We start from the raw sequence: 6,629 nt of genomic DNA on the forward strand, positions 1-6,629 counted from the left end.
TCGTATAATATTTCCTATATATATATATATATATATATATATATATATATATATATACATACATTGCTAGTTTCATTTATGAATAGTTAGTATGCTTATCCTGAAGCATTTTGAACAGTTTGACTTGTTTTTGATGACATGGCGGTGAAACACTTTTATCTTTTTGTGTGAAAATGGATGTATGTTTTCATTTTGAATTGAATGCATGATTGTGATGGAGTTTGTGTTTCCTTTCATGAGTTTGAGCAAGTGTGTATGTTAGACAAAGAAAGAACAAGAATGTGAACTTGCAATTAGAATTGTTAGTCAGTAGACAGATTGATTGTGAAAGAAATGCTTAAACCAAAACCGGTGAAAAGTGTGACCTTAAACTGTGAGTGAACGACTAGCTGTGAGTGATAATCTTTGCATGAATCTCTGAATTTTAGAATGAAATGTATACATGAGGACATGATGAAGGCCATGATTGTACATACACAAGCTCTTTTGACCAAACAACTTACCTTGAATGATAATTGCATCCTTTGCTCCCTTTTTGAGCTGAATGATATTGTCAAAAATATTTGAACCCTGAACTTAAATAATTATCTCCTGATACCTTGTTTAGATTTTAGGAGAGCATATGGTTCAAGGAAAATTTACTCTAAATTTTGGGGAGGGAAGTCAATTCGAATGAAAAGAAAAAGGTTAAGCATCAGCACACACAACAAATAAGTTGTATGTTAAAAAAAAGAATAAATTGTGTTGTTACAATAAGGTCAAAAGAAACTTGAGAGGAAAAGATAGTGAGAAAGCTACTGGTATAATACAAGACCATTGGGATAAATCAAGGATTTGTGCTCTCTTAGAATCTAAGCCTTTGAATCCTAGAAAACCAATGAATTTTTGTAGCCAAGCCTCACTACAAACCTAAGAAAGTCCTTCTGATTCTATTTATACATTTCTGACTTTATGGCATGAGATGAAATTCAAAGATTGGACCTCTTGCTAGTTGTTATTAATGAATAGCTTAAACACTTGTGCTTGAGTGAAACAGTAGCCGTGAGACTGTGGTTTAAGCTACTTTCCTTGATACCTGTCTTATGCCTAACTTCATCTATCTGTTCAGGTTACATTTTATTCTTCTCTTTGGATAACTGCATACCTTGTGAAAGACAGGTGATGAGGGCATTTTACTCCATTCTCTTATCATGCAATCAGTCACTTTGTAGCATACACCTTTGTACATAGTCACTGCATGTCATTGTCACTTGAGAACAAGTGAGTTGTTCTCTTTTTTGCTTGAGGACAAGCAAAACTGTAAATTTGGGGGAGTTGTTAATCGGTGAAAACGACTAAATTTTTTGTATAAAACTTGTATAAATTGTATCAAACTCTCCCAATTTATGGTTATTTTGTAATGTTATAAGTATTTTCTGTTAAGTATAGGTAATAAATAGTTAGTATTTCCATTTTATGTCTTTAATAATCATTTTCTCTCAATTTCAGGTTAATTAGATAAGCTTTGGAAAAGGCTATTTTCACCTTCTCGCTAAGCCAATTTGCTGGCTTAGGGAGCATCCGCTAAGCGCAACATTCCTGGGCTAAGTGCGAGGAAGAATCCAGAAGAAAATAAGTTGTACATGTTCACTAAGCACACCGCTTCATCTCTCTAAGCGCACCGCTTCAGTTGATCCGCTAAGCAAGAAAGGCACGCTAAGCCAAAAATCACTAACGTGCGCTAAGCGGTCCATACGTGCGCTAAGCGCACGAGCACGAACAAGGCCACCTATTTAAACATAAAATCAGATTTTGTGAATGAAGTTTGGACTGGGATTCAGAGCTTTGCATGTCTAGGGTTTCTAGAGACAGAAAGGTCCAAGTTCTAGAGAGTTTTGAGAGATTTTGCTGTGTGAAGATCTGCAGAGACCAGAGCTCGAAGCAGGAGCCAATTTGAGAGCTTGAGATGAGTTTGTGAGTGATTGTGAGATCCTAGAGGTGAAGGAGACATCCTCACCACTTGTAGTTTTGCAATCTTTCATCTTGTTCTTCTCTTTGTTGTTAAGAAGGCTTCCTGGCATGGAAATCTAAATCCTCTGTTGGATCTTCCCTGTAGGTACCTAATGTAAATATATGTCTATCTATTTAATGATGTTTCGTGTGTTCTCTGTGCTATCTGTTTTTCATTCTAGTATGCCTTTACCTTGATCACATAGATTCATGCTTTGTTAGGGTCATTCAATAGTGGAAATTGGTCTGACTCTAAAGTCCTTGATAGTGCAAGGCTGAGTTGTCGTGCTTTCACGAGGAATCGGGGTGCGATAAGTTAGTTGAATATGTGTGTCTTAATGCGTTCCTTGTTTTTACACATCATTTCTCTCGCGTGATTTTCTTTCTTTTTGCACAGATAGTGTATACACTTGTTCATATTCACACTTACTTTTACACAATAGATGCCTATTTGCTGAAATAGCTTACCAAATAACACAAGTTCCCCGAGTGTTCGATACTCGGTTCTTACCGTTTTATACTACTTGTGCGATCCAGTGCATTTGCCAGATGCCCAAACATTGGCACAGAACAAGCTGTTGTCTAAGCAACTTGAGGCATTAATAGAAACATTAAGTAAGTTGCCAACTCAAGTACATTCTGCACATTCTTCACCATCTACTGTTTTGCAGGTTGCAGGGTGTGCCATCTGTGGTGGAGCTAACGATTCTGGCTGCCGATGAAGAACCAACTCACAAAGTCAATTATATGGGAAACTAGCCAAGAAACAATTTTAATGCAGATGGATTTTCTAGCTTCCAACATTGCCAACAATATAACCAACAACACGGACAGTGTAGGAATCACCGTGGAAATCAATTCAATAGAGACCAAGGTGAACCATCCACAAGGCCACAACAACAAGGGCCTAGTCTCTATGATCGGACAACGAAGTTGGAAGAGAATCTGGCTCAATTTATGCAGGTATCTATGTCAAATCAAAAGAGTACAAAGTCTGCCATAAAGAATCTGGAAGTCCAAGTGGGACAGCTGGCTAAACAGTTGGCGGATCGACCGTCAAGAAGCTTTAGTGCTAACACTGAGAAAAATCCAAAAGAGGAGTGCAAAGCTGTCATGACCAGGAGCAGATTGGCAACCAATGTGGATGAGAAGAAAGCTTAAAAGAAGGTGGTGGATGACAAACAACAGTCGGTGATTGAGCCGACACTTGAACCAGCTACTGATTTTGTTGAACTTGTGGATGTTAGGAGGCTGATGATGACCAACCGGAGAAAGATGGAAAAAATAAATGAAAGTGAAAAAGAAATAAAGAAGAAGGAAGAGAAAGAAAAACAAAAAGAAAAAGAAACAGAAAAATAAAAAAATGAAAAAGAAAAAGAGAAGGTAGAAGAGAGAAAGAAAAGCAAGAGTGAGATTTCAAGGGAGAAGAAGAGAGAACTCTTTCCAGCTAAAGGCAAGGAAGTACCATATCCTTTGGTACCTTCCAGGAAGGATAAGGAGAGACATCTAGGCAGACTTCTTGACATCTTCAAGAAGCTAGAGATCACAATGCCTTTTGAAGAGGCTCTCCAACAAATGCCACTCTATGCTAAGTTTCTGAAAGACATGCTGACTAGGAAGAACAGGTATATCCATATTGACACTATAGTTGTGGAAGGAAATTGCAATGTTGTTATTCAACATATCCTACCACCGAAGCTTTCAGATCCAGGAAGTGTCACAATACCATGTTCTATTGGTGAGGTTGCAGTAGGCAAGGCTCTTATTTACTTAGGAGCCATTATTAATTTGATGTCGCTCTCCATGTGCCGGAGACTTGGGGAGCTGGAGATAGTGCCTACTTGGATGACCTTGTAGTTAGCTGATCGCTCCGTCACCAGACCCTATGGAGTGATTGAAGACATGCTGGTCCAAGTCAAGCATCTCATTTTTTCTACTGATTTTGTTGTAATGGACATTGAGGAAGATGCAGATATTCCCTTAATTTTGGAACGTCCATTTATGTCTACTGCAAGCTGTGTAGTGGACATGGGGAAAAAAATGCTACAAATGGGTATTGAAGACCAACAAATCAGCTTTGATCTGTTTCATGAAGAAAGAGATATGTCGAACCAAAATGTATGCTTACTGGTGAATGTGATGGATGAGAAAAGATTGGAGAAGAAGGTTCTGGAGGTGGGAACCTTGGTTGATCTAGGATAACAGGAACGATGCCTCAAGCTAATGACGTTAAACGAGCACTTGCTAGGAGGCAACCCAGTCATTTTTAATTTTTTTTTCTTGCATTTAGAGTAGTTGATTGCTTGTGATTGTGTGTGATTTCAGCTTGTTTAATATTGAAAAGAAGGCGTTTAAGCTTTGGTGAAGAGGTGAACAGAAAAATAACTTAGAAAATTTTTTAGTTGTTCACTCGCTAAGCACACCTTCTCGCGCTAAGCGCACCTTCTCGCGCTAAGCGCCAAGTCTTCATGCGCTGAGCAAGCCCTTGCTCGCACTAAGCGCTTTGACTCCTGATTAATTGGTTAGATGGTTCAGCTAAGCGCACATCACTGTGCAAAGCCCATTTATTTCTCTGGATTTGAACTTTTATGACTTGGGCTTAGCAGAGCTGATGCGCTAAGTGCAATTCCTTCTCTATTGAAATTTTTTTGCAATAGCGCTAAGCCTGAACCATCATTGTAAGTTAGAGCTTGATTTAGTGCTAAGCCTAGTAAGCTAGGCTAAGCGTAAATTGCAGGACCAATCAGAGTTGCAGGCAGCGCTAAGCGCGCAACACGAAACTGCTAAAATGAAATAGAACTGTCATAGGCAATTACCATTTACACTACAGAGCATTTTCTTCACTTCTTGCATTGTGCCCATTTCTGTTGTGTTGTGTTGTGCATCAAGTTCCTACATTTCCTCTGCATTATTGCTCTTCTTTGCATTCACATACCGCAATCCAAGTAAGTTTTGCTTTATTTCCATTTTTCATTTCAAGTTAAAACCATATGATAGAAGATTTAATTTTTAGGATCGTACTGTTGTTAGGTAGTACTATTAGGGTTAGGGTTCCATTATAGAACAATGCAGTTACTTAGGTTAGGATTTTATGGCCCATTAGGAGCCTTTGCTGAAAAAAAGGGGGTGAAAACCCCTGTGTATTTTTGGAAATCGTGATGAACGTGCTAAGCGCGCCTACTGCGCTTAGCCAGTTCATCGCATCTGAAGAAAATTTGGATTTCCAGATGATCGCGCTAAGCCCGACCCTGTCGTGCTAAGCGCGTTCATCCCTTTTGTTAAGTTTCAACGATGAACTCGCTAAGCGCATCTATGCACCAAGCGAGAGTAGTGTTTTAGACACTTAGGAATTTTTCAATTTTGTTCAATGCTAAGCCTGGCTGTTAGGCTAAGCACAATTCTGTCTCTGTTTTCATATTTGTTGGAATAAGGCTAAGCGCGCCTTCTGCGATAAGCATGGCCTATGTTTTTGTGAGGTTGAGCTAAGCGTGCCTTGTCGCGCTAAGCTCAATTCTCCCTCTGTTTTCAAAAATTGTAGATTTAGGCTAAGCGTGCCTGCTGCGCTAAGCCTATTCTGCAGAAAAATATTTTTCTGAGTGCTCACGCTATGCACGTGGTTGTCACGCTTAGCCCACGAGTAAATTTTCATAAGGCGCGCTAAGCTCAGCTTCTGCGCTAAGCGCCCAGACTTATTTTTAGTTTTATTTTTCTGTTTTTCAATTGTGAATAAATCCCGTTTAATCCTATTTTGATGATCATTTCTTTTCAGATGGCTTCCCGAAAGAGAAAGGCACCTGCCTTAGCATCCCAGGCCCGCTATGACCGCTCTAGATTCACATCTCAAGAGGCCTGGGATCACTACTCTGATATAGTGATTGGCAGAAAGATCCTGCCTGAGAGAAATGTCATGATTTACCACACAGAATTTGATGAATTCAAGTATGAGCTTGAGAGAAGGAATTGGCACAAGGATCTGACCAATTTCATGGATGAGAGCATTGATGTTGCCATTGTTAAGGAGTTCTACGCTAACCTTTATGATCCTAAGGATAAATCACCTAAGCAGGTGAGGGTGAGAGGCCACTTAATTAAGTTTGATGAAGATGCCCTCAACACCTTCCTAAAGACACCAGTGATCATTGAGGAGGAGGAGAGCCTATCTGCCTATTCTAGGTTTGCCCAGCTGAGGCCAGATCCACAAGAACTGGCAGCCTGATTATGCATCCCTAGGAGGGGATTTGAGCTAAATTCAGATGGGCTACCTTTGAAAATCTTGAGGAAGAATTTAACCACTCTTGCTCAGACCTGGAGTGTCCTTTCACTCTCCAACTTGGCACCTACCTCTCATACATCAGACATCACACTGGATAAGGCCAGGTTCATCTACGGCATCATCCAAAACATGGACATGAACTTGGGATACCTCATCTTGAGTTAAATTTCTTTGACTACTCAGCATGACTCCTCACGACTTGGGTTTCCTGCCCTCATCACTGCCCTGTGCAAGGCCAGAGGAGTCACTTCTGATTCACTATCCTTTGAGAGTCTCAGCCCAACCATTTACTTGGCTTATGTGAAGAAAAACTATTGGAACCTTGATGACTCCTCGGTCACTTTTCGGGGACCCCGAAAGACCAAGG

This window comes from Glycine max, chromosome 9 (genome assembly GCF_000004515.6).
Source record: "Glycine max cultivar Williams 82 chromosome 9, Glycine_max_v4.0, whole genome shotgun sequence".
Classification (NCBI taxonomy): Eukaryota; Viridiplantae; Streptophyta; class Magnoliopsida; order Fabales; family Fabaceae; genus Glycine; species Glycine max.